The sequence below is a fragment of the Polistes fuscatus genome, unplaced genomic scaffold (genome assembly GCF_010416935.1).
Source record: "Polistes fuscatus isolate 324 unplaced genomic scaffold, CU_Pfus_HIC Scaffold4, whole genome shotgun sequence".
NCBI classification, from domain to species: Eukaryota; Metazoa; Arthropoda; class Insecta; order Hymenoptera; family Vespidae; genus Polistes; species Polistes fuscatus.
Genome location: NW_025113118.1, coordinates 11,708,095 through 11,731,663, shown reverse-complemented (window position 1 = coordinate 11,731,663; position 23,569 = coordinate 11,708,095). Strand labels below are relative to the sequence as shown.

At 34.3% G+C, this 23,569-nt stretch overlaps 1 protein-coding gene and 1 long non-coding RNA gene across 13 annotated transcripts in view; both read right to left on the bottom strand.

Moving 5' to 3' along the window:
- The window catches only part of LOC122521129 (disks large 1 tumor suppressor protein), a 380,822-nt gene that overhangs the window by 160,260 nt on the left and 196,993 nt on the right, over window positions 1–23,569 (bottom strand). The gene's annotated exons all lie outside the window — the stretch shown is intronic.
- Window positions 19,237–21,162, bottom strand: LOC122521134. 3 transcript variants are annotated; one of them, XR_006304670.1, is made up of 4 exons: window positions 20,673–21,162; window positions 20,290–20,395; window positions 19,393–19,606; window positions 19,237–19,313 (listed from the first exon to the last, which is right to left on the bottom strand). It is a non-coding gene; the product is annotated as an uncharacterized LOC122521134 (long non-coding RNA). The 3 variants fall into 3 exon arrangements; XR_006304668.1 differs by having other exon boundaries at window positions 19,393–19,540; XR_006304667.1 differs by lacking the exon at window positions 19,393–19,606 and having other exon boundaries at window positions 20,673–21,161.

The window sequence follows — 23,569 nt, the reverse complement described above, 5'->3', positions numbered from 1 at the left end:
CAATCGTAGTCAAGAATCCAATTTCTTTTTTCGCGTCTAATTCGCAAGCGTTCGAAGAGAACGTTATATTCAAGGATACGCCGCAGGTTCGAGAAGTTGGCTCGGGTAGTAGCTTAATTATTTAAATGTAATCCAGTTAGGGCATTTTGCATGGTGAATTATTCAATTGGTCGGGAGCTGTATATCTTTTCCTAAGTGAAACGAATCGACGACTCGGTGGACGCGAGCTTGAAAACTAACCAGAAATACATTTTAAACTTAGCTACTACTACCTACCTACTACTCACTCGGAAAAGAATACTTCTTATTCTTTTAGATTCGTTCTTTTCTTTCATTCTCTTTCATTCTATCTCATTCCTCTTTTTTCTATTTCTCTTACGTGAATCCAATGATAATCACGGTAAGTATTATATTTGCCATCTCTATCTCTCTCCAGCACTCTATTTTATTTTTTAATTTCACCGAATGTTTCAGTAGTAAACTATCCTTTATGTCGGCCAAAATTCTCCACAGAAACTGCCAAATATTAAATGTTATGATTCGTATTTTCTTTTATATTCTAATATTTCGAGACTCCCCCTTTCACATAACAATATTACTAAACTTCAATTTTTATATAGGAAGATACGATAATACGAAACGAATAAATAGTTCAGATAAAATATATAAGACTACAACTATTAGGATATAACAATTTGATGCACGAGATCTATCTTTTTCGATGGTATACGAACGACTGACAATGAGACTCGTGTTTCAAAATGATTTACATTAATTAAATTTATCAATACTCTAATGAATGTTTCGTTGACGAATTTTCGAGTATATATTAGATCTAGAAACTAATGTTTATATACGTAATATTTCGGTTAGACTAAATATGCGAACGTTATTATCACGAATTGAATAATTTTATGATCATAAATAATTTACAATGATTTATATTTCTCTTATCGACTCGAACGAACAATGCCATAATATTATTTCTTTCTTCCTTCCTTCCTTCCTTCCTTCTTTCCTTCTTATTATTCTCCATCATAATTTTTCTTTTAAAGAACGTTGACTGGCCGTTAGCATGGAAATGTGCGTGCAAAATTTGTATCCTAGACTGGTATCCTACCCCAACGGCTGCTGGAAATTCGAGAAAAGCTCATGTTGAATTACGAGCCACTAAAGAGGCTCTGCGTGAGTTGTTTCCGCGTTTTCCGAGCAACACCATCACCATCACCACCATCACCACCATCACCATCACCATCGCCACCCAGTACTAGTAACCACTACCATTGCAATCTTCCATGTCCTGACAGCCTTTTATTTCGTTTTTCCTGCTAGAAAACGGAGAAACGAATTTTCTAAAGAAACGCGAGCCTGCAGGAAAATGGATATGTCTCTCCTCGAGCAAACGTGCCTCGAGCAAGGTCGTTTCCAAAAGGTCTACTGAAACTGCACTCCGACATGCACACGATGTTTTATTTCTTTTCTTTCATATTTTCTTTCTGTTTTTTTACTTTTATTTCTATTTTCTTCTTTTCTTTTTTTTTCTTTCTTCTTTCTTTTATCTTATATTTCAATGCTCGGAAAAAGAAATAAATTCTATCCGAGGGAAACCTGATGAAAATGAAAGAATACTAATGATATTATATATATATATATATAGTATATAAATAATTTAAATAAAAATCTTGAAGTATTTATAACAATAATTACTAACTAACATTTATATATAAATCTGAGTTATTATATTATTGAGTTAAGACAAATGTGTAATCACTAAAATTAAGTTTGAAAAAAAAGTATGCCTTTTTGTTAATATTTTCACATACTACTTATTAATGCTTTTTATAAAGTAATACTTAATAAATTCAAAAAGGTAATATTTTTAATATAGACGAAATATTGTAATATTATATTTGATAATCCTAAATGGAGATAATTTGATTTCCAATGCAACAATCTTTTATCTTAAATTAGGTTAACCATTATATTGTTCAAAGATGAATGAGTTATCGGTTCTAAGGGTATGTAAGCTGTCCATTGCAAGTTCTGTGCTATAGAACTTCGTGATTATACGTATATCTATAAACAGTAATACGATTAGCTCTATTAACACGTTCCCATTTAGAGAAAGGGGAACGCATCTTACGTGTTACAACTACTTGTAGAGGTCAATGTTGAGAGAATGCAAATTTACAGAGGAGTAAACTAAGGGGGGGAGGGAGAATGAACAGCTGGAGGAGGAGGAGGAAGAAGTGGAGGTGGAGAAGTGGACGTAGTGGTTTCTCGTATAGGTGACCTGCAGATTAGTGGTTACGCCAGAGGCTTCTTGCTTTGAGATGTCCTTGTCAAAGGGCTCGGAGCCAGTTACAACTCCCCTATCATCCAAACCCTCTATCTACTATTTCTCTCTCTCTCTCTCTCTCCCTCTCTCTATTCCTCTCCTTGCATTTCCAGATAATTTAAACCGCTCACTCAGCATAGTCAACGTTACCTTTTTGCCACTTGTACGTACATACGTACACATAGATACCTAACATCTGCATATGCAAAGAGAGAAACTTGTTAATACGCGATATATATATATATATATATTATATAATTTCGTGTTAAATCTCCCGCTTGTTTTTCATTCGTTATTCCATCAAAACGCAAAGTTTATTCGACTAATCTACTTTGAAAGCTGCAAATTTTAAATAATCGTTTAATCACGCTTTTTAAGTACGCGTTTTCATTTTATTACACTCGACCGAGTTTATTCTTTAACACATCGACGCACACTTCTTTCTTTCTTTTTTTTTCGTGTGTTTTATGTTTAAATTTAACTCGAGAACGAAACCATTTTTAATTTTATTTCGTAGTGAAATTTTGTTTTGAGAGACATTGATACACGGTATTAGAATTTAAATGTTCCCGACAATGTGTTTATATATGTCTCTCTTGGGATATTATTTAAATAATATATTTGTCTTCTCTTTTTTTTTTTTGAAACCAGATAACTTTTGTTTAATGAAGTTTGTTTCGAGATAAAAAAAGAAAATGTAACATGTAACGCGTACATTTTAAAATCTACGTATCGTTTCACGTGTAATTAAAACTTTTTGAAAGAAAATACACGAAAAGAGACATTGCATACGTGTCGACAAATGTAATAATTTCATAATAAAATAAATGAATGGATATTTTTTGGGTTGAAATATCGTAAACAAAAAATAATAGGCGAAGAAAGGGGGGAAGGAAAAGTAAAGAAATGAAGGAAATCGTTAGATTCTAATCGAAATCGTCGTACGTATATCCTTAACGAGCTAACTTTAGAAGCTCTTCCTCGTTATCAAGAAAAGGGACTATGACGATTACTCTCAGCGAGTTTGCCATTATCGTTTGTCCCGTTCACGTTCGGTATCGCCGTCCGATAAGTAATCGAAAAGAGAGTCGCATTCGTATTCCCCTTTCTTACGGTACAGTCGTGGTGGTAACTTCGCGAGAAAGTAATTAGCAGAAATTGTAGGCGGCAATTAGCTAGCTAGCTAGCTAGCTAGCTAGCTGGACCCCTCCCTGAGGGGGTGGCTCGGTTCGATCCTTTCGAGGAGTCCGAAACCTTCAATTAATGCGATGAACTTCTAACTAAACTCAGCCGCCGGAGGCTCGCTCGCGTGAAAACGACTACTTTCAATGTTTTACTTAGCCTTCTCGGAGGAATATTTTCAAAAGATTCGAGAAAAGATGGACGAGCACAATCGTGGAAAGTTGAATTTTTCTTTAAATTTACGAACCCAATCAAGTTACTTAACATTTCTTTCAAACAAATCGACAAATTTCATTGAATTAAACGATACGAAATATTACTTTTGCGATAATATAAATTTGTCTGATTACAATGGTATATTTGCGCGTCAATTTTTCAATTGAATTTTATTTAAAAAAAAAATATTTTTCAAAATATACAATGATATTTCTGTGAATATTGATTAAAAATCTTTTGAAATATCGTTTAATCATGAATAAAAACCAAGAAGAAAAAATATTCTAATCCACAAAAAAAAAAAGAAGAATTATAAATATAAAATTGCATCCTAAAATTGCAAGGATTTAACGTCAAAGCAAAAGATCGAGGAAATACTTTCAAAAGAGATTCGTTCGAGAAAACCGATTTATTTAGCAATAATAACTCCGTCCACATATTTTTTTTTTTTGCACACAAAGAACGAATAGAAACACCACGGGTGTGAAATCTCTTCTTAAGACTCTGTCATCTCTTCTTAAAACCGACTGCTTTCGTTTAAATTAAAAGGAGTGACCACCGAAAAGAAGGTTGCATCAAAAAGATATCCTCGAGACGTGGTGGTAGAGATTGGAATTAGAGGTCGGCAAAATAAAATTACTTCCGTCGCTTGGGGGCGGGGGTGGGGCGGGGAGGGCAGGGGATGTTGGTGGTAAATCCACTTGATATATCTATCACTACGAAAACTTTATCCTGGAGAATCGATGAAGGAAAATGAACGAGGCGTGGACTCGAGAGCGCGGAACGACTCGTGTTTTCTATCTAAATAAAATCTACAGTGCTCGACATTGGCGTCTAGTGTGCGAACAAACGCAAGCAAACTTTAGCGAGTCAATAAATTTATCTTAATGACGCGGAACGAGGGAGATCGGAAAACTGCAATATTCATCTTCGCCGTTTTCTATAATCTTTTATTCCCTTTTATCGTGCCAAAGAGATAAAGAGAGGGAAAGAGATAGAAAAAGATGGACAGTTGATCGTAGCACAGATGCCATTTGTACCACGGGCCCGTATCGATGAACAAAACTAGTATTACTTCTTTTTCCTTCCTATCACTTATTTTTTCTCTCTCTCTCTCTATCTATTTATTTCTTTTTATTATATACAAGGTGTTTCAATAATCGCTTTATATAACTGTTTTAAAATTATTTATTTCTTTTGATTCAAATATTCGAACTTTATCCATATTTTTTGTTACCAGTACCATACTCTAATTGAAAACTCGTACATTGAAACGAAAAAGAAAAAAAATTCTAATTTTTTTTTACTAAACCCATATTGACTTTTCATTTTGTTTTTATTTTCTCGGTAAAACGACTTTGGGTACACACTGTATATATACATCTATTTTCTCTCTCTCTCTCTCTCTCTCTCTTTATTTCTCTCTATCGAACGCAGCAGCCATTTACGCCGCATAAATTCACGTATCGCTAGGATCCACGCGTTGGTGTCTCTACGTCAAAGCGCATTGCGGCACTTTTACTGAAATCTCTGTGGATTCACGAATTCGATATCATTGTGGAATAAAAAATGAAGAAGAAGTAGTAACGAGAGGAATAAATTGCGATGTGTCGAAGAAATATCGGTAAAAAGAATAATGGGAGACAGACTCACGTCAGGATCAGGGAGACAATGCCAATCAATGCAGGCAGAGTCTATCATAATTTTGGTTTTTTCCCCCTAGCTTTCAATTAGGTTCATCAAAGTCGTATGTCTCCGATCGAAGTGGATTGACTTAACGAGATTGTCGAAGAACAAAAATAACGGAAATGTTATCTCTCTCTCTCTCTCGTGTTAAAATATATCGAATCGAATCTTTGATGTAATTGATTGACATTTACATTTAAAAAATGTAATACCGAAAGACAAGTTATGATGTATTTTTTTTTAAATAGATAATACGAGACCATCTCACGTTACCATTGCAAAATTATATGAGGCTTTTTTTTTCTTTTTCGAGCACCGTATAAAAGAACGATAAGTGTTACTATAATATTCAGAAATAAAAATCACATTTCTATTCACTTTTCTTTCAATTTCTTTGTTTTTTTTTTCTTTTATTTCTACTTACTTAAGCCTAAAAACGTTTTGCTATAAACGTATTCAAATGTTTGTGAGAACGAGAGCATAAGTCTCATTGCATCATTTCCAAAAAATTGGGAAAATCCTCATCGTCGCACGAAGTCATGAAAATTTCGTCCCTCGATTCGAAGCTTGTTCCGAAACGACGACGACGACGACGACGACGACGACAACGAGGGCAACGATTCAACTGGAAATTTCTACGAACATTGCGAGTTTATGGCTTTATGGGATTTCCCTAGTAAAACGTTCACCGACGATCTATTATTTACGATTGACCGTTGTTTGGGTATTCCCAATCGTGCATGTTTTTCTAAACCATTTTGATTGTGCGTGTTGTAAATCGCGTGTGTGCGGTTTTAGGATGATCGGTATATTTTACACGAGTGGACTTTCCCCTGGTTCCTGGTAAAGCTTCCTAGTAAATAAATCAAACAAATGATCTTTACTTTAATATTAAATCACTGTCAAGGGACAGAAATATATTATTTATAGTTTTATATCGTAGAAATAATATAAAATATTTAAAAAAGAGAAAACAAGCGACACATAAATAACGATATATTCTTAAATTCACGAAAACCGTATCTCATATTTTGTAAAAATATTTTTTTTACGAGTTCAGATATATTTTTTTACTTTTATATCATAGGAATAATATGAAATATTTAAAAAAAACAAGCGATATAAATTCACGAAACCGTATCTCATATTACGTAAAAATATTCATTTTATGGGTTTCACCGATCGATATTCACCGACAAAAATATAAAATTATATTTCAAATCTGTACGCGTTACTTAAATATAATTAAAAACAAAAAAAAAAAAGATAGGTACCCACACGAGTATGTTACAATGTTAAAATAAACAAATTTGTAAAATGTGAGATTAATTTCTCTTTTCCTTTGCATATCGAGTTAAACCGACACGAGAATTGTATTAATAATTAAAAGTCATCCGAAAAATAAAATGACGATTATTAGCCTAGCTAATATTAAATATGTTAAAATACGAATAACCTAAACCTAAAGCAATGATATATAAATTGAATGAAAATTTGTCGTTAGCCATTGCTGGGTCGACACTCGATAACGATGGAATATAAGCCGAGGTAGGAACGAATGTGCTGTCGAGTCGATAATCAGGCTGGTTTAGTTAGGCAAGAGCCAACGTTTACTAGCTTGACAAAGCTCCGGAACTAATTAAATAGACCACAGCGTGGTGGTAATATGACGCATTACTCGAATATCGTCATGCAAGAGTCGTTCCTGGGAGAGTGCATAGACGTACGATGTGGGATTTGGTGGTTCGCGGTTTATTCCAGCCGTCGAAACATCGAATATTTGTCCATCCACCTACCAATCAGCGTAGCATAGTCGTATCGCTGATCAAATTACAATTCCGGTAACTGCGAAGGGACGGACGTCGTTAGAATGTTCGGAAACAACCAGGAAATCGAACTTCAAATCGTACGAAAACGATATCAGTTCTATTTCAATGTTATTATAATTAAGAACTATCCGTTTATTATACTGAACGATACGAGAAAGGGGCCAAATTTGAAGTCAACATTTTTTTGTATTATCTTCAAGTAAATTATATCGAGATTTCGAGAGAGAGTATAATAATAATTATTAAGAGAATAAATACATTTATTATTTTTTCAATGATACTAGATGAAATATTTCAATATAAATGAAGGACAAAATTTAAGGTCAATTATATTATATCTCGGAACAAAGGAATCTTATAAATAAAATTTCTAAAGAAAAATTGCAATGCTTTGTCGGTCGTGATTTAGCATAAAAGATTTAGAATGCTACCAAGTCAATCACATTCGAATCGAGCGAGGGCACCTTTGTGCTTTTGAAAACAGTCAAATGTCGTCAAGGTTGGATAGATAAGAGTCGTAGAAATCGTAAGGAAAGCTGAGTTGGCTCTTCTCGGTAATCCACCGGTCGAAGATCAAAGATAATCAACGATTGCAATGCTCGAGGAAGAAGATGGTTCTTCATACGTCTGCGAAGTCTGTTTGACTTTGCTTTTTTTCAAGAGGAACAGGAACAGGAACAGGAGCAGAAACAGGAGAGAGGAAAAAAAGGAGAGGAAGAAAAAAGAGGAAGCTTTTTGAGCCCAGAGAAAACTGGTAGAAAAACGAAAGAATAAAAGAGAGAGAGAGAGAGAGATTGAGAAAAAGAGAGTAGAGTGGTCCACCCGCCTGCCAAGTTTTGGAGTACGTTACTCGAAGCTTGACGTCGCTCCAATAGTGAATTTATCATTTCGATGGCAGAAAAATTTCTGACTCATGGATTTCCTTTTTATCTTGAATAAACGAATACGAGAAAAGATCGGAATGTATCCAAGACTTTCTCTCTCTTTTCTTCCCTAACATATGTACATCGTTTTATTTTGTATCTTTTTGTATTTTATTTTCTATTACTCATTGTATATATTATTTTATTCCTAAGAAAAATCGTATATAATCAATGAATTATTATATCAGAGTTATACCGATAAAATATACACGGATTGTTAAACTTTTCATAAAACGATTGATTCGATCCGTGTTGCATCGATACCGTGATAAAGTGATACAAATATCTAAAAAAAGTGCGTTAATAATTAATCAGGAAAATAAAATTCGTGCTACGCGAATACGAAGTTATGAAAATATATAGTTTTATTCGAAAGTTAAATGAAACGTTTTCATCGTGTTATATCAAAATTGTATTTTCACACAGTACCTTGTTATAAGTTTTATAAATAATTATTATTATCTTGCACGAGAGTACGAGGTGGATCGATACGAATATCAAGGTACTCGCATGCAACCTTAAAATTAATCTTATTCGCCGTTAACGAGAATTCATTTAATTATCTGTCGAAAAATCAAACCAATATATTTTTCATTTGATTATTTTTCTTTCATTCCTATTACAAATCGATATCATTTTAATTTATTATTAGAGAAAATCGTTCTAACCTAGTACTTCGGTAACGTAACCTTATCATTCTTCCCGATGTTCTAACGTGAGGGTAAATTCACTATTCGATCTGCTCGGTAGCCTGAATTGGGAATTAAAAGAAGGGTCATCCTAATTGACGAAATGAAATTTTCTCTTACGAGTTCGAGTTCGAGAGAAAAAGAGATAAAACGAGAGAGAGAAAGAGAGAAAGAGAGAGAGAAAGTTGAGTCTGTTGGGAGAAATTAAGTACCCCTACGTGCTGCTACCGAGATGGATTTCTAAATTGAATGATGCGCGCCAAAGCTGAAAGGTACGAAACGTTCGAAACAAACTTCCCTAACGATCCATAGACCGATTGCTCTCGGTTTTCCACGTTTCGCGAAATGGCCGTTCTAACAGGAACAATGTAAAGTGCATTCCCCAAGTTAGTAATGAAGCGCGTTACGCGTTGCATTCATTCTCGGAAAAGGAAAAGCAAAAAAAAAAAAAAAGGAAAAAACGGAAAACAAACAAAACGAAAGAACGAGTAGAAAAATGTTTCTTTTTTTTTTTTACATAAACATGTAAAAATGAGAGAGAGAGAGAGAAATAATGAAATAGAGAGAAAAAAATTCAAGATTTACGCGAATTCTTAATAACGAAAAACTAACTAACGAGAAAGAACTCCGACAAGAACTTTGATGTAAGATTGAGTTTTTTTCGTAGTCTGGTAAAAATTGAGAGAAAGAGAGAAAGAGAGAGAGAGAGAGAGATATTTCCATACTTTGCGCGTCACGTCACGTTACATTCGCAAGAAGCTTCATCTTGGATAAGCTCTTTCTCCTTTGTGAGATGAAAAACTAAAACTGAAGGAGGATGAGAAGAACGAAAGAGAGGAAGAGGAGAAGGAGGAAGAACAGGATAGGAGGAAAAGGAGTTTTATCTACAACCCATTCGATAAATTATTCAAAACGGATCAATGAAGTTTCTACGAGACAAAAGTTATTTGCTACATAGCGTTGATCCATTCTCCTACACCGCGAACGAGATCGTTACGAAAAAACAATATTTTTATTTCGTTAGACTCAGCTATTGACGATTGTTTTCATCTTTTTTATATTTTATTTCATTTTCTTTTCTTTTCTTTTCTATATTTCTTTTTTTTCTTTTTAATTGAATTAAATCAACGTCGAATACCCTTTCGATGAGAACCGAAAGAGAAAGAAATACAATTTCTCTCTATGGCACAGAAAAAAAAAACTAATATTCCTACCCGTTCGTTATCCTATATATTTTTTTATTTCCTTTACACACACATATACGGACGAGTGTATGAATATTTAAAAACTATCATAGTGAAAGAAACACGAAGGCAGCATACTGTTCAAAGAGCATCAAGAAATCGATTATCGCGCGCTGTACACTTCCATAAGCCACACGTTGCATTCCGCAAATGGAATATTCTCTCCCTCTCTCTCTTTCTCCATCATACTCATATTCACACACGTACACATTCTCTCTCTCTCTGTCTGTCTCTTTCTCCCTCTCTCAATCTCGTAACGAAACATCTAACGGATACATTTGGGGATACCATCACCAACATCCCTAAAATCTACATATACCTATACCGTGTTACGTCAGAGGCAATAATACATCTGCCAATCTCAGTCGTAACTTCGTGCCAATCTCACCAGCCAATTTTGCACCGAGCCGGAAGCCAATGCCACCGGATATGTACGCACCGTTAGATCGTTCCGATATCTTCCTGAACGATAATTGCGCCAAGTGGACAATGCACGCTCGATTAATCTTTCCGTTAGTCGAGGAAAATTCGTACGTACGCGGTGACAATAATTCGTAATCATCGAATCAATCATTCGATCGTCGTTCCTATACGTTAGCAATGATATTTATCGTTGAATAATTATTATCGTTAGGATGAAAGTATTCGATATGGTATTATATATAATAAACTTCGATTGAATATATATAATATAACACTGTTATCTCTATCAAATTTGTTAAGCTAACTTTTACAGCTAGATTATCGATTGTATGGTAGTCTTAGAAAGAGAAGGAGAAGGAGAAGAAGGAGAAGGAGGAGGAGACTCGGAAAGCTTTTCGTACCAGTCAGCGTAAACTTCGATCGTATCTTTCGAAGTAAACGTTGTTGAAGCTGACTAACGCCACCTAATCTTTTCGTGTGAAACAACGAATCGACCGTATAACGTAAAACATTCTTCTATATTTTACAGAAAAGCGCCTATAACGAGACTCCGGAACGAGTTTCCCACCATTTTACATGTTCAACGAGCACGAGAAATAACTACTTCCTACAAAGAGTACCAGAGATATTCGTTAAGATAAAATCTGTTTCCTCCTCGTTAATTCACTGTGTGTTTAACGATATTCAACAACATTATTATTCGTGTGTGCTATTAAAATGATGAGGTAATTCGTACTCCTCGATAAAACTTTTCACAATGGGCGGAGTAGGGAGGGGTTTAGAGTAAAATGTAGGGAAAGAGACAAATTTTGCTCGTCGGAATGTGCCGAGCAAAATGAAAAGCTCTAAACAAATTCGCCATCAGGTTCTCGTTACCAACCTAAACAAATAAAGAAAGAAATCCATTAACTTCGGATTCAGGTTAATAGACAAAAGTGTTGCTACGAACGTACTTCTATCTCTCTTTTTTTCCTGTATGAGTGTAAAGAAAAAAAAGAAAGAGAGAGAGAGAACTTCGATTAAAGCTTCTCCTCGCATAACATTGCTATTGGCTGCAAGCCGTGGCTCCTGCGGGGAACTGCTCGTAAATACGAGAGTTTTTAATAAACGCGCTTAATATCATGCACATACACATACACATGTGTACACCTAACGGCGTTGCTCGATTGCTATAAAAAAAAAAAAGTATTCTCTTAAGTATTCTCCACTTTCTGCTATTCCTTTTTCACGAGATTTCGGATCAGACACTGTCTTCGTAGAAATTGTTGTTTATTGTCTTTATCCTTAACTATCCGATCTTATTACACACACGCGTACGCACATACACGTACGTACATGAACATACAAAAAGTGAGTTAAAGATTCTATTTCTTTCTTCATTTCTATTAATGCTAAATCTTGATTAGTCGATAGATCAGCAGACACAAAGATAAAAGTATAAGAGAAACTCTTAAGAATGTTTATCTTCCAAAAAGAGGAAGTACAAAGTTTTCTCCCTTACGCGACACTTTTCACGTTCTAAAACATTCGACTTGAAGGCAAACAGAGGAAAAAGAGAGAAACTTTTCCAAAAGGAAATGTTCCAATCGTCGTTGGGAAAGTATCGGCCCGATTTTCGCGGTTCATCGAGCAAACATCTTTACGTTCGATGAACAAAAGAGAGAGAAAGAGAGAAAAATAAAAAGAATAAAGGGTGAAAGGAATCAAGAAAGAAGACAACTATCAACCGATCGGAAAGTATTCAATGACTCGCATAATCGTACGATTACGAAATTATATTTGTGGTTCCGCAATCCGATATTCCTCGTTTCGAAGCTAACTGAAATTACGTATCCCATTTAAATATCTGTCGCGTATGTCAACGAGCAATTTCTATTGACATGTATGAATAAACGCATTCATTTTATCAATCTTGTTTCCTCCCTATTCCTCTTTCATTCCGATTTTGTATGGTACGTATGCATGTATGTATTATACACGTATAATACATGCATGTATCTTATCATCATACAAAGAGATACATTCATTTAACGTGTTCTTTACGTGATACTTAGAAATTGTAATAGCGGTTATCAGTGTTAGTTGCATCGGTTTGGTTGGTTGTTCCGTGTGTTACATGATGGCTGGCTTATATTCTGTGGTCTGTTTACTTTTTCATCGCATTAGCAAATTGCTATGACGTAACACTGGCCGAACAGATCGAGAGTTCGGCAAATAAAATGGACGACGACGGGTTTGCCATTCGTAGTAAATTTAAGAGAGAAAAAATGAAAAAAAAAAACGAAGTAGGGGTGGGAGAAGGTGAATGAAAGAGAGAGAAAGAAAAAGAATGAAGAAAGTGGAGCAAGAGAAAGAGAAAGAGAGAGAGAGAGAGAGAGAGAGGGAGAGAGAGTAACATTGCCAACGCATTGAAACTGTTTGTCAAAAAAACCTTTTTGACAACTCTTTTGTTCTTACTGCTTTAATTACGTTACTTTCCTTTCTAACGAGTCTGCCTTTGTGTTCAGCCAATTTCGAAAGTGTTCGTCGTGCTTATCCGTCCGCTAATACGACTGCTAGAAGACATTCCTTTTTACCTCTTATTTCTTTTCCAAAATGAAACGTCCATTCTCCCGTATATATCGATTTTACACATTTCCTATTATCATTATTATTATTATTATTATCATCATTATCATAATCATCAATGGTTACGGATTTGGAGAAGAAATGACTAGGATTTATTTCGCTAACGGCTAAAGGCTTATCTATGCTTCTATCCAATTTCGTCGTCGAAAAAATGATAGTACGTATAAGGTTGAGACGCAAGGGATAAAAACCAGCGGCAGTGGGCAAGGTATAGTCGAATAGTGGGTGGGGTGGGGTGGTAGGAGGAGAGGGGGATTCGCAGGAGAAGGGAAAGGGATAAGAAAAGTGGAATGGGCGCTTACAAAAGCACGACGATCCATCCAGAATTTTTGCATGCAGATTGGTAGAGAACCCTGACCCGAAAGAGGCGCCATAAGAAAGAGGCAAGGTTGGCGGCTGAGGGGGGGGGAATGGAGGAGGAGTGGTGGATGAGGACAAGGAGAAGAGGAGGCTGAAAGAAAAAGATAAAAAAAGAAAAAGAAAGAGAAAAAGAAAAAGAAGAAGAACGGAGGTGGTATGGGATGGGTTGGAGAGGGGGGGGGGGCGTGCGCTCCTTGCGGAAGGTAATTTCGAGTTGGGGTAGATGTATGTCCGTGTGATAAAAGTAATGAGATCCATTATAACAAGGTGAGCTGTTTCCTTGCAAGTCGCCCAGTATCTATTCTCTTTTCTAGGAGGCTGTTGAGAGGCCCCAGACTTCTTCCTGGTAGCCTTTTTCTTTTTCTTTCCTTTTTCTATTTTTTTTTTTACCAAAGGAATGAGGGAAGAAGGAGTGGTGAGGAGTGTTGAGGAGGATAGGCGGACAAAGTGGGATGGGGGGAGGGAGGGAAGGGATGAGGGGTTAGATTTATATAACCATCACCGAACGCTCCTTGAAATATTTTTCCCTATCAACCTTCTTCTCCTATCCGTGGATTTATTATCGACGAGAAACGCTTATGGTTGTCGTAAATATAATCCGATAAATATGCAACGAGTATACAACATTTATCTTTTCTATTTCTCTTTCTCTTTTGGGCTTTCACTTTTAGAAATAACTACATTTGATAACAAGTAGCGCGCAGGGGCTTATGAAAATTGGATGGAAAATTTCGATCGAAAATTTTATCAAATAAAACGTACGAATAGTTGAATGATATTTCCTCCCCCCTTTCTCTCTCTCTCTCTCTCTCTTTCTATCGATACGTGTTCGAGAAACAAAGCACGAGCGTCAAAAGTGAAGCGTGCGCGTATATATGCGTGTGTGAGAGAGAAAGAGTGAAAGGAGGAAAGTGGATAGTGGAATTATGGGAAGTGGACGTTCAAATATTGGCGTTAGTCGAACGTACGAATAATCAACGGTATAATTCGAACGAGTCGTTGGTCCTTGAATGGTGGAGACACACATTGCCGATAATAAATATTGAATTAATAATTGTGTAACGACGACGACGTCGTCGTATGTATTATATCCTATCTATTCGTTTTGTATGAAAAAAAAAAAGAAAAAAAAAACAAAAGAAGAAACGTTCTCGCGAGCAAACGTATGGGGGCGAGGAAAATTTGAAGAAGCTCGAGGAAAACGCGAGTAAATTTGTTTTAAAGCACCGAAACGAAAATTGGATGGGAGTCAAAGGGACGTTTGTTTCTCTTCTTTTTGTTTCTCTCTTTTCTCTTTTTATACGATACGATCCGAAAATAAAAAATAAAAAATAAAAGAAATATAAGAAAAAGTAAAAGAAGGAATAAAAAAATATTGATGGTTGTCGTCGTCGCCGAGCATCACGTGCTATGGCGAAGTAATATCATGCTTGAGGAAAAATTGAATGTAGATATGATGGTAAAATTCACCAACTCTCGATTCTTCTTTTCTCCTTTTTACTATATATCTATCTATCTATCTATCTATCTTTCTATCTATCTACCTATCTATCCATTTATCTATCTATCTGTCTATATTTGTCTCTCTCTCTCTCTCTTTCTTCACAGTTCGATTTTCTTCTTCTTCTTCTTCTTCTTCTTCTTCTTCTTCTTCTACGTTTCAATCGAAAAGTGACAAGAGAATAGGCGAGACAAGTAAACGGTTGAAAATACGTCGAGTTGAAATGATCGAGTTCGCGACATTACCGGTTTCTCCTTCGTTGCCACCACGTGAGCCGAAAAATACTCGCCTGAGAACTTTACGACGAATTTTGAGATAAATAAATAGATAGAGAGAGAGAGAGAAATGGAAAAAAGAATGAACAAAAAGAAAAAAATGAAAAGAGAAAGGACTTCTGAACCACACACCGTATGTATTTTATATATTCCATAGTTTCGTTTTTAAAGAAAAACCATCGCCCAAGCTCCTCAGACGTAGCACGGAATGTTGAAAGATACCAACGGTGAAACCGGTAAGAAATATTTTAACATCGTTAGAATATTCAGTATCTTCTTTCCCATACTCGTCCGAAGCTTTTGCAGAATCAGAAAAGAGCGTAGTCAAGCAAGATTCAGCGATTCTCTTTTTCTCTGTCTTTCTCTATCTCGTTCCTTTTTACGTGTCACTATCTCCCATCCTTGTTTCTCTCTCTCTCTCTCTCTCTTTTTTAAAAAGAATAAACGTCCCACGAAATTTGTAGTTCATACGTGTTACGTGCTCCTCCTACCGGCTCGCGACCATCTTACACGTAATGTTTCCTCTTGATAAATTCCTACAACTGTTCAAATATTTTTGTTCTTTTTTTATCATCTCGCACGTGTATCGATTTTTTTTTTATTAAACGAACAAAACGCTCCTATGAATTTGCGTTATTTATAACGAAAAATATAATACAATAATTTTCATCTTTATCATATTTGATTTATTTATATTTCCGTAGAGAAATTTCTTTTTTTTTGAAATATCGATTTCAAAACAACATTATTCTCGCAATTTGTTTATTTGTCTCCCAGCCTATCACCTCCTACCCACCCTCCCCCTCCCCCGGTAAATAGAAATGTGTCGTGTTTGCAAATAGCCTCGAATATAGGAGTTTTGTTTATACAACAAATAATCAAGAAAACTCGTTAATATTTTATGGGAAATGTATAACGCGTTTACACAAGGATTATTATTTAAGTTTGCATACGATTTGTTACTCTTTCTAAAGATATATGTGTGTATATATCTATACATATATATGTATGCGAATAGATTACAATGAATACTTCCCCATCGACAAGTTAATATTCCATTCTTGTTTGTAACAAAGCTTAAAGTGGAAAATATTGCCGGTGAGTTTGAAGAGAAATACTATGCATACAACGAAAATTTGAAATTACACCGTTCGCAGGTATAATCAAAGAACGTGGATAACGTTTCTACGTTTCGGAAAAGATACTAATTGCAAGTTTACACATGGAACGAGGAATTATTGTTTATCATGGTAAACGATTTTATGATTCAAAGAGCTAACTTCAATAAATATATATATCTATATACATATAATATATATTTCCTTTATACCAGAACTCTGTATATCGTTGTTTTAATAATATATCCGATAAATGCAATATATAACACGACTTATTCTATTTTTCGTTAACCCGTTGAAATTGGTGTTTCAAATATATATATTACGCAAAAATAGTGTCAAAGTAATTAACTGGTAGCTCGCGTAATAAAAAAGAAAATAAAATAAAAATAAAAAGAGAAACGCAAAGAATACCGAATTTGTTTTATTAATATTTAACATGGATTACGATTAAAAATATTAAACGACAGCACATGGCGGATAGCAAGGAAGTAGTTTGAAAATTTCAATCCGATTCTGAGGATCCACAACAATGCGGTGCCGCCGTCGGTCGATCCAAGTGTTATTTGAGGAAGGCACGACATCGCGCAAGAACTTCTGACATCCCCAGCATCCGCTTAGAGATGGAGTCCTCTTGAACTGCATCCGTAGAAGTGCACACACTTTACACATATCCATGTTAACTTACCTATGTATATACTCTTGTGGATACTCATACACATACAGACACCTATACACGTTTATATACAAGGAGAACATTCAAAATTCTCGGGCACAGAGAGAACGATATCGTAAACTCGTGAATCGAGTAATCGTTTGTAATCGATGCAAAAGAAATAACCTACACGACAATGACACTATTTTATCAAGCCGAACGAGTAGTTTTACATAATTTTCAAATCGAATTATCGCGAGACGAAACGTTCAATGCTAAAAGATTTTTTGTTCTATTTTGCAATTAAATTATTTTTACCTTTTTTTCTACATTTTGTTTAAAAGAGATTATAACGATAAATATTGGTTCATTCGTTGTTAATGTTTAACGTCGATAAATGAACTTTCAATCGCGTCGTGTATAAAATAATATAAGAATTTGTTAAAATATTGCATAATTTTGATTATTTTATCGATTATGATAAAAAGAAAAATGGACAAATGAATAGAAAGTTAAACGTAAAATGGTCGTTAAGTTTCGCGTTTAAAAAGTTAAAAAGTATATAATAGTTTTTCATAAGTTTCGATCACACCTCGATGATTATTTCTTTTTTTGATATTTTTTCATACAGATGAGGATCATAAAATGACGTTACGATTCGATCGTCGAAGAAGTAACTATTCCATAAGCTTGTCAGTTATCAAACGGAAGTATTCAATTCGGATCACGTTCGGTACGCTTATCTCCAAGAGGACGAGCTTTAACGACAAGAAGCAGGCAGGTCGAAGAAGAAAATGCTAGCTAGCTCCATGATCTTGCCTAGGAGCTTATTTTTATCTGACGATCTTGATCGAAAGAAAAGAGTAAGAGATAGGTAGAGAAAGAGAGAAAAGGGGGAAAGATAAAACGATTCCTCGAATTTTCGCATGGTTGTTCTTTCAGTGAAAGTCCATTTTAACCACCTTGATATCAAACGGTCTCGGTAAATAGGCGAAAAAAAAAAAAAAAGAAGAGAATTCGCATCTCAATTCCGAGCATCATTTAAAAACGTGCTTTCTTTTAAACTGCAAACTCGCAAACTTTCAAATATGGAGAGTATTCTTCTTCTTCTTCTTCTTCTTCTTCTTCTTCTTCTTTTGCTTTATTCATTTTAATTGACTGATTAAAAAAAAACAAGAAAATCCTATAAAAATTCATTGAGTTTCTAACACCTTTAAAACCCTTTATTGTAGATATTTTGTTCTTTTCCCAAGTTCTCTTTTACTTTCTAATACTTTCTAATCCTCTTATGTCCTCTTATTGTTTTTAATTCCTAATAACTTTCATATTTTACAAAAAAGGAACTATATATGTATTACGTCTAAGTAAAATAAAAATTAAATGTAGATAATATCGAAATAATTTGAACCTTACCATAACACGAACTTTAAAGCTTATCGTTTTTTTTTATAATTGCTAATAATTTTTTCATATTATAAAAATAAATATAAAATTAAGAAGAATATCGAAATAATTTCTCGATTGTATGATAACTTACTCTCAATCAAGGTCTAAAATTAATATTAACTTTTCCACGTAATACGAAATAATAATCTTAAGTTAATACGATAATACCCAAAATTTATTCCTCTTCTATAATTATTAATAATATCTTTAAACTATTAAAAAGAGAAAATACAATGTTTAATATAGTACAGAATAAAAAATAATAATCTTGGTGTGTGTTATATTATATTTACGATTATAATATCTACGAGAAATTTAAAACAAAATAAAAACAAATTGATGATCGAGAGATTATATGTAATATCTATCGAAAATAATAATATAATAATAATAATAATAATAATAGAACAAACCAGTTGCGGCCATCGGACTGTGAGGTAAACTTTTGCGCGGCCAAAAAGCCGCAATCTTCGTAGTCTCCGCAGTTTTTTATCGTTAAAGCCCATCCCCATGAAGACGGGCGCTACGCGTGATCCACATTGGCACTCCAGGTTGGACACTGCTGATTTTTTCACGACAACTATTATTCTTATTCTTCTTTTCTCTCTCTCCCCCTCCCCCTTTCTTTTTTTATTTTTTATTTTTTTTTGTATTTCTTTTCTTCCAAAGAACGTTTACGATCTACCTTTTCACTTTTCACTTTTATCTTTTTTTCTCTTTAACTTTCTCTCTATCGCTTTTTTGTATTTTTTGTCTCTACCGAGAAACAAAACTGTTTTTATTCCCTTCTCGAGATTGTCCTTCGATTTAAATGAAAAAACAAAAACAAAAAATATAAATCTTTATGACGCCAATAGATTTAACAATATCTTTGCAAACCTTCAATATCGTTCATCGTTGATTAATCTTTCAAATGAACATTCTCAAACGTTTTAGTCAAATTGGAATTGGATTTTAATTGAAAAGTGCTACGCCAAAATTTTCTTTTTTCATTTCGCACATATTTTAATGTAATATTCGTAATAGCCTGCCATATAGAAATGATAACAATTCGAAGTAAAAATGTTAATAATAATAATAAAAAGCGTTTAGACTGGAAAAAGTAAAGAAGTTAATTAACGATTGTAACTATATTTCAATATAATAATTGTTTTTATATATTAACTTTTCGACACTCGCGTCGAAAGTTGTTCGTGATTTCAATCTAACTTTCCGATTAATTTTCGTTAGATTAGCGTGCCATTTTCTCTGTCTTTCTCTCTCTCTCTCTCTCTCTCTCTTTCTCTCTCTTTCTTTTTTTTCGAAGATTATCGATTAACGTGCAAAACAGTTAACAAGCTTTATCGTAAAAAAAGAAGAAAAAAAAAGAATAAAAGAAAAAAAGAAGGTAGGGGGTTACCAGAGAGGGTAAGAATTTTCGATTAAAAATTCTTCGTCTAAGTTGACGTCTCTTTTTCTTTCAATTTCTTTTTGTAATCAAAGTAAGGCTGAAAGAAAGTTTGTTTCAACAAGAAACTCCTTTCGATTGATTGCGAAAAAGTCGATGATGTGACGTAAGCAATTTCTTTCAAACGGATTTCCCATCTTTGCGACCTTCAAACGAATTGCGGGACGATAACAAGAAGATGTATCTGGTAAACATTTTAATAGGTCATGGTTTATAATCCGAAAAAGAAAAAAGAAAGAGAGAAAGAGTTAAAGAAGAAAGAAAGAAAGAAAACAAGGTAGAATAAAGAAGATGAAAAGCAAAAAAAGCACACGACTCTTTGTACGAACTTTGGTCAAACTTTCCCAACGATATGTGTAAACTCCTTAGGTTGTTTAGCTCTTAGAACTGGTAAGCTCTTTGCCGAACGAGTTGACCAGCTGAAAGTCCAAACTGCTGGAAACGCGAAATACAAACTGTGTTTCCTAAACTAATGGTTGGTACTTTTAATAGACGACGATTGGTTCTGATTTTTAATGAAAATTTACAAAAAAAAAAAAGAACAGGATTATTTGGCAGGAAATTTTTCATCTCTAAATTTATTTTTTCTGATGACGATAATAAAAAACAAAAAGAAAAAGAAAAGAAAACAGATAAACAAATATGATTTTGTTTTTGTATAAAAATCGTAAATTTTTGTTAGAAATATTTCAAACAAAAATCAAATATTTACCGTAAAAGCAAAGTAATTTGATTGTTAAAGTTTCCTTGTATTATACGAACGTGTAAAAGGGAATGGCGCCAGTGCAAATCGCTAATCTAATTCACTGTTAAATGTTCCTTTGCCGGTGGGCGTTTGATATGAACGCGATCAACATACAGTGTGTCACGTTTCGTTAGAGAATGTCAAGGACAGAAGCGTGGGTGTCCTTGAATCTATACCCTTGATACTTTAAAACGCTATCTTATAAATCTAAGGGATCATAAAATATTATACATATTAAATAAGAAAAAGAAAAAGAAAGAAAAAAAAAAGAAAAAGTAATCCTTTCTTTTTCCTCGTAAAACATTGAAAAACTTTTTATCGGAACGAAGAAAAGTACAAAACAAAAAGAGAAAAGAATTAATCGTGAAACAAAACTCACTGGCTCGTCAAATATTTCTCTTCCCACGAAATAATACATAAATATCGATCGTACGAAAATTATTCAAATATAATTCAATCCAATGGTAAATGGAAAAAAAAAGAATAATCATATAATTCAAACTTTTCTCTCGATAAATAAATGATACAACATATTGAATAAAATAATTTTCCAAACGATCCGACAGTATTCTTAAAGAGAAAATAAATACAAAATTAATCGTACGAATTAATAAATAATAAAGAGTATTATTCGTTATTTTCTAATATGAAAATAATAGTTATGTATTTTTTAACGAAGGGCTCGAGAAGGGCACGATTTAAAAAATTGGCACAAGAGAAATCTGACGAAACGGAAGAAAGCTGAGATCTCGCGGGCGAGGATCCGCGCGAGTGACTGCCGACGTTTTCATTCGATGGCTCGTGGGATACCAAGGGATGCTGCCAGCTGGTCTGGACGGCGCAAGATCCAATCCACCCCCCACCCTTATCATTTTCTCTCTCTCTCTCTCTCTCTATCCCCTCTCCTTCTCTTTTCAACATATACACTTATATGCGGAGAAAGAGAAAGAGGGAAAGAGATACCTATACTTATATACATATACAAATATATGTATATAAATATATCTATTTACTTACACATATCTACTCATGAATCAACGTTTCTACCCTTTTCCACTTTCCCGCGCGATTTCACATTTTTCCAAGCTACTTTAAAAGTAGATTTCTACTTTACCTCCCGTGTTATGTACGTATATATATATATATATATATTATATGTATATTGTATTATATATACATACGTACCATTTAGAATCTGAAAGTTCAATCATGTGACAGTGTAATTGCTACTTCTATATATTCGAAATTACGTTTCTAGAAAATGATCGAAATCTAGAACACGCGATTTTAAAACAGCTAAAGAGAGTTAATCCTTCTAGGTTTTCTTGACAGTTCAACAGAGAATTTATTTATTGGGAAAGTTGAACGTACAAAGAGAAAAAAAAGAGAATGAGAATGAGAGAGAGAGAGTGAGAGTAAGGGATAAAGTTAGAAAAAAAAGATAGTTACAACGGATATTACGACCACGGAAACGTGTCAACTTTACTTTTATGTATTTGGTGTACAATTTTGCTTCCGCCGTTTTTCAAACAAATGTTTGAGATGTATTCGAAAAATCAAAATCTTGAATAACAAACTAGGTTATATATATATATTTTTTTTTAATTTGAAAGGAAGAAAGAGAGAAAAAGATACTTTGGATTGGAAAGTTGTGTAGCTTCCGATCATCTATATAAAGAAAAAAAAATCAATATTTTCGGAGAAGTATTTTTTTTTCTCTTCCATATATATATTTTTTCATGTTTCAGATGTTTGAAAAGTTATTTTCATAGGATAATAAGCCTCGAGATTCTGCTATAATATAATATGAATGTACGTGAATACAGTAAGAAAGTTTATAGAAAAAAATTGTTCGACTAAACAGTTACATTATATAATATTTCGGTTAAAAAGAGATTTTAAATGTAAGCCCACGCGAGACAACCACGAAATACCAAACTAATTTCAAATATTTCACATTTCTTGATAATACGTTCTTCCACCATTATAATCACGAAAGGGATTTGGTTCGCGTTGTGAGAAAAAAAAAAGAAGAAATTTATCTATTTCTCTTACGTTTCTTCTCTTTGCTAACGCGCAACTTTTCTTTAATATCCAAAAAGAAAAAAGAAAGGGATTGAACAGGGAAAAAATAAAACGGAACAAATAGTAAGATGGAAGAGGATAGAATATGATAAGAAAAAGAAAAAAGAAGAGAAGAAAGAAGAGAGAGAGAGAGAGGAAAAAAAGATACGAGTGGGATTAGAAAAAACTGCGGGAGGGGGAGGGGGGGTAGAAAAAATGTTATGCTAGCAAATAATTGGCTAATGGTAGTATTTTACGTGGAAGTGTAGTAGTCGAGTAAATAAATCCAACGCCTGGTGAGCCTTTTCAGCCGATTCCAAACAAGTTTACCCTCGACGAAAAAATGGGGGGAAAAAATGAGATAAAAGGGTTTAGAAGGGGAGAGACGGAAAAAGAGAAAGAAAGAGAGAGAGAGAGAGAGGGGGGGAACGAACAAAAAATAAAAATCACCCACTTCACTTTCCTTCCGTTTCCTACCTGTTTCTTTTTCTGGACGGGGTTAGTTTTACTCAACGCGGCGTAAGAACCCCTTTGGCACGGACACACACACACAAAAATGTCCAGAAATTATGGAAAAACATCTGCGTTAAAAAGAGAACAACGTGTTAGTGTGAAAGACAAAGAGAGGAAGAGGGAGAATACGCGGATGCAAGCTTACGAGAAAGAAAATTAAATATTCATAAGAGTCCGTTCGTACAATGGTTGAACGACCGAAAACATAGAGCTTTTTCCGTTCGAATGCTTTTTCCCTGAGGGTGTACCCACTAGGGGGGAGGGGGTGGAGTAGGAACAACCCTATT